Here is a 12,449-nt window from a genome sequence, read left to right on the forward strand (position 1 = left end):
GTGGTTGAAAACACTGAATAGTTGTGATATATGACAAGCACGGAGCGTGTCTGTCTCTGGCTCATTTGAATTTAGCAGTGAATCTCTGCATTTTATTCTTTGCCATTTATCCTAATTGAACAATGGGTGTATTACAACTTCAGAATTATATTCGTATAGACTGTCAATAGTGATAAGATATAGCTAAGAGTGCTCCAGACTAACCTTACGAACGAATGACTTACAGAAGGTATACTTAACTAAGAGCGTTTCAGGAAACGCATATTAACATTAAGGTACAGCTTAAGGAATTATTTCAGAACGACAGAGTTAAGAAGGAGTTACGCCCAGGGCATTACAATAATCAAGAAGAGATTAAATAAATGCACGAATAAGCTTCTCTGTGTCATTAAAACTGTTACTTTCTTTCCGCTTGTCTCCCGATCTGCTCTCCCGTTCCCGATTCCACTTTACCATGCCCCCCTTGCCACATACCCAACTTCCTGACTCAGGCTGGGGAGCCCTGGGTCTGGAGCTTCCTTTTTATTGAGAAAGGTCAGCGGGCTGGTGATATCTGCCAGCCCCAGGAACTATCTCACCTAATTTTTAGTATTAGGTCTTGGGCAGATCACAGTCACTGCAGTCTTATTAATTTGGTGATGCACCTGCCCATGACCAAAGTGGAAGCCCAGATACTGTTGTCACAGAACAGAAGGCAGCAGACAAGTAAGTAGAATATAAACAGAGTTTATTTCACAGGTTGGATAAAAACACAAAGCAGCAATGGTGAGTATAGCAGTTTGAGAGATTTCCAGGGTGACTTAGCTGACGAGTAACTTGTATATCTCTCGGCAGGAGAAACCCAGACAGGCTGGACGGGCACACGAAGGGCTGGGAGCAGACGACTGAAGACAGATGACTGAAGAGAGGGATCTTGGCGGCAGGTAAGTACAATGGTGGGTATCAGGTAAGGAGTGTTGACGAGACCAGACAGCTGAGCGCAGGGCATTTTTAATGAGGGCATTTATGTGGCGAGTTAATGAGGAGGTGCAGGTGTGGTGAATTAGCATCCAGGGGAGAGTGAACGAGTGGGTGGATCTAGTGATGATGGGCAAATGGGTGTCTGTGATGGTTGTGACTCCATGACAACCATACTATCCCTCACCCAATTGTACATTTCTTCAGGTTCGTTAGCCCAGCCCCGCTTAATGATCTCAGGACAGGTTGTGAAAAGCCCAAACAGGGCTGAGTGAAGACGGTTCTTTAGATAAAGGTGACAAGGGGATCTGCCAATATCCCTTTGTCAAATCCAGTGTTGAATAAAAAAGACCCACACCTAACTGAACAAGCATCTCACCAACTCATGAAAGAGGAAGAAGAAGGGAGATGAGTGGAGAGAGAGACAGAGGGAAGAGGCTCGCTGGGCCCTGGACACGCCACCAGATGATCCGGACTAGTTCAGCAACGTGAGGCGCTGGCACTGAACACACTTTCTTGGAACCTGAGCAATGCCGTTCATCACGAGGTCGATAATTCCCACAACGGCCCTCTGTCATCAGCCACACAGCAGGCATCCCGGAGCTACTGGGACATCACGAAAGGCCGGCTGCTATCCCCTAGCTTGACAGACTGGATGAAATGCTGATGATGCTGCTTGGGGGTGACCAAACCTCTGCAAGATGGCCTGCTTGAGATTGTAATAGGTCAGGAGGTTCTGGATGGGTAGCAGTTGGACTGTTACCTGGGATTCCCCGGACAGCATTGGGATGAGGTTCACTAGCCAATCTGGCAATCTGTCTGCATCTTAGGGCTGGGACTCCTGACCAACCAAACTCCAGAACAACCAACGGTCTTCCTCCTCCTACTCTAGCCTAAAATCCTAGAGCACCTGATATTGTGTCTGATGGAGACCGGTGAATAACTTGACCAGCTCCGCAAGCGTTGTTCCTGGTGGGGACTGCATGGCAGTCATTAACTGTTCCTCCAGGGGGAACGGCACCATTGTGACAAGGTTTGTTGTCGTGGAGAAGGAGCGGCAAGAGTAAATTAAGAGAATCTTAAATCCAAAATCAATCCAAAATCTTAATCCAAATCAAAATAACATGCTCAGCAAAACACACTACCTGCCTTCTGGCATACAGTTAGTCAAAGTGAACTAACAGATGTTAGTCATCAAGCACTTGACCTACTTTCTTACCACTTGTCTCTAGACCCACTCTCCTGTTGCTGACTCTGCTTTACCACACCCTCTTGCCACACAGATTTTGATGCATCTGTTTGGAGGGTGGAAGCTCAAGAGAAATAGGGAGTGTGGAGTATCACTTGGTGATGAGGGTGCGCTTCAGGGTCCTGAATGATGCTTGTGCCTCGGAGTTTCACTTGATCTTTTCTGAATGCCCTTTCTTGGTTAGGTCTGTAAGAGAGATTAGAAGTGAGGGATGATGCAGCATTGATAACCCGCCAACCCCAAGAAGGCACATACCTGGGTCTTAGTGGGGGGTGAAGGGGAAGACCCAGTATTGCCAGTGGCCACTGGAGGGGCTAAAGGCAGTCTTCTCCATAGCTGTCCCTGTCAAGGGCACATGCTAGTTGCCTTTTGTATAATCATGGGTGGATATGAAGTCAAAGTCAAGTCTGTGGGATTATATGACAGATTAATCTAGTCATAGCAGAATTCTCTACAGTAAGACAAATTCACAAGAGTACAAAAAGTGGGCTGAGTTAAATGCCAGATTTACAAAGAAGACTGTTCACCCTCTCTGACCTAGGCATCATAGGAAATGCACTTCAGTGCTTTGAATCTTACCTCATTAGCTGAACCTTCGAGGTTCCCTGGTGTCTGAATTACATTAGTTAATCTATGAGATGCCTCAAGATTTAGTGCTTAATCCTACCCTGATCTCAAAATATTTAACATTACTGAGCACAATCATAAAGACACACAGCTTCTCCTATCACTCCCATCACTCTCCTATCACCTTCCATTGACAATTTCTTGGACCAGTCAATAGGGGTGTGATGAGATCTTATGTCACTTGCGAGATTAAAATGTGACGAGTTTTCTCATCGAGGCAAAAAGCAGTTTTGTGATAGTGTGAGGGTGAAGTTAGGAAAGAAAATGCCACTGCTACGTTAACATTATGCCTCCACTGTCGTTTTGCTTTTTATATAAATAAAAACCATTTCTTCGCCGCTCCCTATTCACGGAGTACGCGTGATCGAGAAAGTGAAAGAAAATGCGAGCACACATTTAAATGCGATGTCAATACCCCGCATTTTGAAAGCGGCTCCCTGATGCATGCAAATATCTCCCAATATGACAGCCATCTTAGGCTGGGCTGTGTAGTTGTAAGCATCTCTCAGCTCTGTATCATGCTTAACACTCTGAGGTCTGAAGGTATCGCCGGCGATACCACCGTGGTTTTTTCTTATCAGTGTGAAAGAGACTCAAAATACTCCGTCAATGTTGCACATACAATTAAGAGTTATACACCATTTTAATCTGTGGAATATCTTCTTTCATTTGTGTACACTCAGAGTAAAAACAAAATGTTGTGCTCTTTGTAAAATAAAGAAAACTAACATGATGCGTGATCTCTCCTCTCCCTCTGAACGAAGTCCAATCTGATAGTTCTTAGAAAATTAACTGTAACTTAGTGAATACTAATGACAAAAAAATTACACTTATGTCTAAAAAAACGTTAAGATGTCAGGTTTTAAAACATGTAAGTCAAATCGAAAACAAACCTTCTGTGTTTATGTAATCTGTATGAAAAGAGAGCCATGTCAGAAGTCCGTGATTCAGCTCATTATCCGCTAATGCGGCCACGCCCACGGAGCCAGCGCTATTCAGACGCAAATTCAGAGGCAATACAATGCATTCATCGTCTCAATCGTGTATTTATTGTCTTCAAAAGTGTTTTGAATAGCCATATTTAGCGATCTCTTGCCTCTGTTAGTTCCTTGATTGTCACATGATATTCCTCTTCTTTTACTGAGGCATTTGTGGACAAAAGGGGCAGAGCGCCCTCCGGCTGCAAGTATGAATGATGAAAACACAGTATCCAGCACTCATAGTAATGACAATAAATATAGAATAATAAATATTATCTCTGTATAGAAAATTGATATAAACTTATGAGAATCCATCAATATTTCTCCAAATGTGTATGCTTTTAAGCATATTAAGAAATTATGGTCAATATAAGATTTTAAGAGTCAAAATGTGAAGCTTGAGTCTTAGATCTTTTTAATGATGTATAGTTTGTCAACTGCACATCAACATTTAGGCTCTATAATATAACAAATATAGTAGCCTATATGAAATGCCCTAGAGGTAGGAATGTTCAGACGCTTTGCATCACAGAAATACATTATATTTGAAAGTATATTAAAATAGAAAACCATTATTTGGTTAGAGACTTGAGACTTATTTTAAAAACATTATAATGGCATTATAATGTGTTCAATCTTTTGACTGGTAGTGTAATTTAACATAGGCCTATACAAAATTTTCTTCATATCATGTGCAATAATACGTGCATGCATGAGATCACAAAAATCATGTTTTTTTTGTCCTGAGTGGACTTTAATCCTGTTATTAGCATGATCACAGAGGGTTTTTTTACAGCCTACCTGACTGAAAGGCCTCATTAATATGCAAGTCATTTCAGGTCATTATTATTCAATTCTTTTGTCTTCTCAGGTGAGAATCACCCATTATACATGAGGATTCCCGCCTCCTCGCATACTGTGTTTCTTGACCAAAAGTGTCTTAGAAAATTTAAATCTCTCTATTGTTTTATATGAAGGAGTAGGAAGGATAATTTTTACTTCATTCTGAAGCAAAAACTCTAGTCTACAACCTCCAATACCTAGAAGTCTTATGAACACAGATTTAATATACTTTTTTTGGCCTTATTTCAGTGACTTAAGTTTTTTGTTTTTTCAATAACCACGCATAAACGTTATTCCTTCAAAAACACAAACATGTACATACATGTTCCTCACATATTATTGTAGCCTAGTTTGTGCTGAATACAGTGTAATGACACTTTTTCCATTAATATGTTTATGAACAACTGAAAAAAGCACAAATGTCAGGGCATGTCAAAACTTCTCCAGGGCCCCAAAAATCCTCAGAACCCTGAGGGTTAAAGAAAAAAATGGTTTCTATTTGCACTTTGCATTTTGAGAGAGTGCTTTGATTATGGTTGCACTTATTGTTTGCATTTAATAAGACTAAAACAAAACTGTTATTTATTTTTATGGTAACACTTTACAATAAGGTTTTATTAGTTAAGGTTAGGGTTCGCATTTGAAATTTCCGCACGTAAAAAAAAAAAAAAGAAGGCACTTTGTGTTAATCACGTTTACACACTGCTTCTGAAACTTTCGTCCGCCATAAAAAAATTCGGATCAGGTTCGATTTTCTGCGTTTTTTGCATCCGTGGCATGCATTTTGGGAGACGTTTTGACAATTCAGAGCCACGTACAAGCGAACGCCAAAATCCAGAATGCCATCTGACAAGTTGATCCACGTCGTCTTCAGCACAAAGCAGCAGCACTGTATGACAAACAAAGTGAGGAATACAAAGAGACAGAATAAAGACAGATTGTGCCAGTATCACTAGCAAAGCATCAAACAGCCACTGACATCCTGAAGTAAACTTTGAAACGCTCGGGATAATCACGCAGCTCCTTGATGAGGTGGAACTCTCCTTCCTCTCTCTATCCACAATCTCGGGATTGGATGGACCAAATATTTCCTCTTTTTCTCTTTTTAAGAAGAGAGGGGAAGCGAAATCATTCTCACTGCTTGAAGTCTCCATTTTGTATTGTTTTGCAAGCTTTTTTGCAACGGATTCATTAATACGCATCTGACTCAGTGTGCAAAGGTCTTAAATGTTAGTTAACTTTACATGAACTAAGGAACAACAATACTTCTACACCATTTATTAATCTTAGTTAATGTTAATTTCAACATTTACTAATACATTGTTAAAATCAAAAGTTGTATTTGTTAACATTAGTTAATGCACTGTGAACTATCATGAACTAACCATGAATGACTATTTTTATGTTTAACTAACATGAACAAAGATAAATAAATACTGTAGCAAATATATTGCTCATTGTTAGTTGATGTTGGTTAATATATTAATGTTAATAAACGAGACCTTATTGTAAAGTGTTTCCATTTTTATTTTTACAGTTTTTATTTCTATGATCAATTTGTGGAAAGGAGTTCAGTTACCGTGTCCTAACCAGATGCGATGCGATAAGATTCCAGCGATGAGCATTTTGACTGTCCACACTAGACACGACGCGACAACGAGGAGCGATAAAATCAATCAAAAACCACAGCCAATCAGAAGAGAGTGTGGGCCGGCTCTCACAGCAAGAGCACAGCAGACATAATGAAATGGGCAAGTACATAGTAAAATTCATAAATATTACACAATTTAAACGTTGTTTAAAGTACATACGGAGTGACTGAACCAATCTTTGTCATAGAATACACTTGTTTGTTCGCATTGAGTTGTTTGAACCTTCTTGTGCCCATTTATTTATTTTTAAGATCTGAGGTGAATTAGCCAGTGTTGTTTTCATTACAGCTAAAAAGCTGTGAACACAGAATGATATTGACACTCACATAGACGCTTTTAACATTAAATAAAGCACATAAACAGTCTCTGATATTATCATTGCCATACTTTGTGTTGCTGTCTGAGCTGCAACGTTGCGGCTGGTTAGGACACAGTGTTAGGAGGTCAAAAGTTGTAGAAGCTCATAATTCATGTACAGTAAGGTCTGAAGAGACTGAAATCATACAGAAGAGAAGCCAGTCAGTTGAGTTTGTGGCAAAACGTTTTACAGTGCTTGAGTATTGTTGTTTTTTACTACATATGATAATTCATACTCAGAAAGTAGAACTGAAATGACATTTATTACAAGATGATTAGTTAAAGCATTTCAAATACACCTGCAGATTATTTTTCTTATCATGTATTTCATCTTTGAGGATTTCTTAAAAATAGTGTGTAAAAATCTCGTCTCGTTCTCGTGAACTCAATCTTGTGTTTCCTCACGTCTCGTGAGCTACCTGTCTCGTCACACCCCTATCAGGAAAAGTCACTGTGAACTGGGATTCATAACACTAACACCAACCAAGACAGCAAAGATCCTTAGAGTAGTGTTTGGTTTTACTAACCATCTCGATGACCTTTCCCCACACTAAATGGAACTTACATCTTAGATGAGTAACAATATTTTCAGCATGAATCATTTCCTCTGATGGTCTTCTCATTCGCTAATCACTTCACTGTTGATTCTTTTTCAACTTTGATAAATAAAGTTCAAAGTTTCAAAATGGGAAAAGACAGATCTTGACTTTATTAATTAGATGTGGTATAGTGAATAGGAATAAAAAATTGCTGAATATTAACCCTCAAATAAGCAACGAATACTGATTTGCTGCTGTAAATAAACATTTGGGTAGAAAAGAGAATGCTCCTCCAGACTCTCAGGAAGAGCTTACTGCTGCAGCAGTGAAGAAGAATAACTAAAGAAAAAAAAGAAAAAGAAAAAAAAAGGAAGTCCCACAAAACTTTAATTGCAAACAAGCATGTTAGCCTATATAAATAGGGTGAGTTTGCTATAGCCTTCTTTAACTCTGGTCACTGGCTCTCAGGCTTCTTTTGAATTACCTGTCCTCATGTTGGCATCAGATGAGCAAGCTGCTATTTAAAGAGTAAGTGTTTATGATTGTTGACAGTCGACATCACTGTCATTTAAATCAATTCAAAGCTGCTTTGAAACTTTAGCTCCCCAGTGTATAATTTCAAATGGTTTGGCTACAGACAAGCTGCACTGAAGCTGCACAAACTACACTGAAGCTAATTAATAGAGCAATAGCATTTGAAATATATTATACACATCTTACAACATCAGAACCCAAACTTTATTTTTTTTACAGATGAATGAGATGGCAAGTCACTTGAACACGTGGAATTAATGAGTGTTAACTAGAATTAGTGCTGATTAGAAGAGTGCTTGATGAGCTTGCCAAATGTGAGACAGATTTGAATAAAACTTTAGTCTTTAGTCTGTGCTTGTGATGGTGATGATTGACAGGACTGAATGATCACGCTCCTCCCAAACTTACGTTTAGAACATTTAAAATGAGGATTAACTTTAACTCGCTTTATTCTCTATTCTAGCCAGTCAAAGTGTTGAATTTTAGGGTGGCCAATGACATTTTAGGGGTGGTTTGGGCCACCTTGTGACGCCTATCTGGACAAGCCACTGTCTTTGGTGGACCGAGCTGCCAACCTCCACCTGATCTGCTGACACAATCACAACTTTTATGAAACATGCAGCAATCCACAGCCACAACAAAGGCATTTCCTGTAACAACATAAAAAAGTCTCTATTTTTCTACTTCTGCATTTCACTTCTGCTCTACTGAACTACTGTTCATTTTCCTCGTTTCTGAGTCACTTTTGATAAAAGTGTCTGCTAAATGAATAAATATAGATGTGCAACTGCTTTTCAAGAACAGCATGTCTGGAATCTTTTACTCATGTCATCACGTTAACGATATTTTTCAAAAGTAAAAGTTAAAAGTGCACCTAAAAGGAAGTACCCTGATAGTGACTTATTCTAAGTAAGGATTTGATTAGTCATATAATTGATATCTAATTGTGGCTGAAATCGTGCAGAGAAAGGCTTCGCTTCAATTGCTGTAGTTTAGTGTCACTCTCTTTCACGTCACATATTTAGGCTACATTTCGCATATATACTTTTTGAATAAAACTGTTGTTCAGAGGTGAGGGTGTTATAAATGGGCTAACCTTCAGAAGAATGTATCACATGGGTGTGCAGGCAGACAACAGGAAGTGAATGTGAGTGTCTGACCAACAGAAACTCTTGCACTGGTGAATGCGCCGTCCACTTCAACAGTTCTCCAACATAACGTACACTCTGTTCTATATGGAACCTTAAAAGATTCCGTCAGGCATTTTATTTAAAGAACCTTTTAGGCGTTCCATCATGGCATTTTTGATTACACTTTATGAATTAAACATCTCATAAACATACCTTATCATACTTTTTAAACTGAAGAAAAAAAGATTAAACATGAAAGTATTATGCAATCTATCGTGTTCTTTAAAATGGAGTCAAGAACCCTAGAGTTCTATACAGAACCCACTGAACCTTTTTTCTAAGAGTGTCCTGCAGGAAATTTTTTAATGTAATTTTTATGTACATTTGAGTGCTTGTCAGATTAAAATATTGAATTAACCTCTTTGTCTCATTGTCTGTCTTTCATGAAACGACATACTGAAAACTCAGTTTTCCTCTGATTGCCTGTAAATGAAATTCTAATTTTCAGCAGCCCAATATCAGAAAATATCAGCTGCTTTTTCTTAGTGTTTTAATTTTCAGAGACATTTGCACATTCACTCAAATTGCCCTGTGGGAGCTGCTGCTCGTGTCTAGCGCTAATGATTAGAAATGTTGCTTTATATGAGCCACGGTGCATTTTCCAAACGTCCTGTAGACGTGGCATGGAGAGCGATTCAGGAATGAAAACATTAGCTGATTTGATTCGATTGGCATCCTCTTTTGAAGAGAAAGAGTGAAGCAAAAACTATTGTCATTCTGTGTTCCCTAAGAGACAACGAGAGGTAAAGTGTGGAAAATGAAATAAAAGCAGAGAGCATTTTTGAGCACTAAAGCACTAGCGATTAAAGGTAAATGCTCACACTGAGATAGTGGCTCTAAATGAATTAGCCAGAGATAACATGTTGTGCTGCGTTTGTGGGGGTAGTCAATTTTAATTAGTGTTTTGGAGACATCTTTTATCAGACTGTTGGTAACCTTTCTCTCCTCCCTCCAGTGCTCATCTCCCTCCCCCTCTCTATCTCCCTGCTATCACAAGCTTCTAATCAAAAAGATTAAAAACCAGAAGACAATCAAATATTCTTTTAAACATTCAATTCTCAAGTGCAACTGTAAAGCTGCTTGTTAAATGTTTAGGTTCTGAAATTACAACTAGATGAGTCACATCTGCAAGATTAGTATTTGTTGTGTGTTTTCGTTCTTATTAGAGTGAATTTGTCTTTTTTCATTAAATGTGCAAAATTGCAGTTCACATTATTGTAAAACCATATTTGTTGTAAATGAACAAAACTGAGATCAAAAAAAAGAAAGAAGTGAAATTAAAGATTGCCAGAGACGACATGCTCTCTCTCTCTCTCTCTCTCTCTCTCTCTCTCTGTTGTCCATTGTTAGGCAGCTCTTTTACTGGCCTGAGCAGCACTGCTTTACTGGACATCAGCTGAAACTACCAGTGACAGGATGCAATAAACTGGAGAATAGCAGCAATCTAAGGAAAGTTCCTCATTCACGGCCTCTCTGTCTTCTATCCTGGGCAGAAAATAAAAAATCAATACAGGCACACAAGACCTTGATAAAAGCACTGGACAGGGAGAGAGCCCGTGCTGGATTTACTGAATTAAAGTGATCAAAATTTTCAAGTCAACTCAGACCGCTGCCTACATAAACTAACAACCCTATCTCCCCAACTGCCCGTCATTCACGGCGCTTCACCATTTTCTGTCTTTCTTTTCACCCTCTCTCTGTCTTTCTCTTATCAGGTTTAGTGGGCTTTATTGGCGTGACAAATAACATTGCATTTCGACAGCCAAAGCATTTGTAGGCTGGCTATAGACAATAGTTAAATAAATGGACGGTGCACAAATAAATAAATAAATAAATAAAAACGATGCAATAAACATAGATGAGTATTTGACATGTCATGTTAGGCTTTAAATAAAATTGAGTGAATGCCTTTATGATTATTATGCTTCATGTTTTTATGGTCTCAGATTAAAGGTGCAATATGTAATATTTTTGCAGTAAAATAATAAAAACCACTAGGCCAGTGTTATATATTTTGTTCACTTGAGTACTTACAATATCCCAAATGTTTGAAAATATTTGTAAATCGTGAGAAAATTGCAATTGTAACCAAGGCTCCGGGACGTGTGAGGAGTCGCCTGTCAATTACCCGCGTTACCCTCGGTTTCCGGTTTATTTTGTAGAAACCATGGAAACACCAAAGACGCTTTAATATTTACATGTTTTAATAGACAAGGGAACAACTGTTTTGATATATTTATAGACAGAAAACTAATTATTGTAATATAGCTCAACACATTTAGTCTTATTGTTTAAATTTAATTTTCTTGATGTTTTTGCGAGTACCATGCTTCACCACGCCTCAGAGAAAAACACTATTTTGTGAAGTAGCTAACATAGCATAATGAGATCCAGCTTTATTTTTAGTAACAGTAATACAGCATTTTCTCCATCATACAATACGTTTTAAAATGAATTACATGTCATTTATCAACACAATCATCCAGCATTTATTAATATGATATTGTAAAATCGATCTATCTTACTGCAGTGTGTAACAGTGTCTCACAGCAGCCGCCGAGCGAACGCACAGAGTAACGTTATAACATCATTTTCAACACTCTCAAATGTATCTAATATGATAAACAGAGCTGCGTTACCTCATACTCATGACCGGCGACTGTGTCATAATAAAAGTCCCGCTGCTCGTGAGGCGTGTGTTGATCAATCGCTCCAGCTCCTCGTTCAGCTCCACAACACTCGCTCCTGCTCTGCTTCATACTACAGTAACGTTAATAATCACATCCATGAACATGATTTCTGCCCGAGTCCAATCCCTATTCTATTCCACCGTCTGTGAGGTGAAGACCACATGTCCCAAGATTCCATGCTCAAACTTGGCGTCATCAAGCTACGCCTTTGTTTTGAACATGCTTCTAGCGACCTCTAGCGGACAAAATTATTACATACTGCACCTTTAACATCATAGAATATTTGTACTTTTAAATATTCATTTGTCACACAGTTATAACGTCTGTGCCCACGTATGTGAGTAAAGCACAATGATGGAGAAGCTGACAGAAAAACACTTTATTTACAATACAACTTTTTTTACAATATAACACCAGAACACAACCACATCATACAAACACGACACAAAGGGAACCAGGGGCTTAAATACACAGAACTAGACAAGTAACAAAACTAGAAACAGATGCATGAGAACACAGGCAACGGGATCAGGGAAAACGAAACCAAAACACACTGAGTCTAAACATAACTGAACATAACTCTGACAGGATGATTGTTTTAAATCGCTTCATTTGTTGCTGCATATACAGTAGCCATAAGCATGTGTAGTGCTCTTATTTTATTCTGCATTGTTTGTGATTGTTTGTGTTTTACCCTTTATGTTATTTGTTTTAGCCTTGATGTTGTACAGCATTTTGGCCGACAGCTGTTTTTAAATGTGCTCTCTCTCTCGTGTGTGTGTGTGTGTGTGTGTGTGTGTGTGTGTAACTGACTGATGGATGGACTATAAA

General features: G+C 38.8%; 1 long non-coding RNA gene across 1 annotated transcript in view; it reads right to left on the bottom strand.

Annotated features, from left to right (window-relative positions):
* Positions 1–710: 710 nt before the first annotated feature.
* The window catches only part of LOC125243308, a 19,261-nt gene continuing 7,522 nt past the window's right edge, over positions 711–12,449 (bottom strand). The window contains exons 2-3 of the long non-coding RNA XR_007179016.1: positions 2,462–2,613; positions 711–2,392 (exon numbers count right to left, since the gene is read on the bottom strand). This is a non-coding gene — a long non-coding RNA (uncharacterized LOC125243308). The remainder of the gene's footprint in view (positions 2,393–2,461; positions 2,614–12,449) is intronic.

The sequence above is a fragment of the Megalobrama amblycephala genome, linkage group LG13 (genome assembly GCF_018812025.1).
Source record: "Megalobrama amblycephala isolate DHTTF-2021 linkage group LG13, ASM1881202v1, whole genome shotgun sequence".
In the NCBI taxonomy this organism is placed as follows: Eukaryota; Metazoa; Chordata; class Actinopteri; order Cypriniformes; family Xenocyprididae; genus Megalobrama; species Megalobrama amblycephala.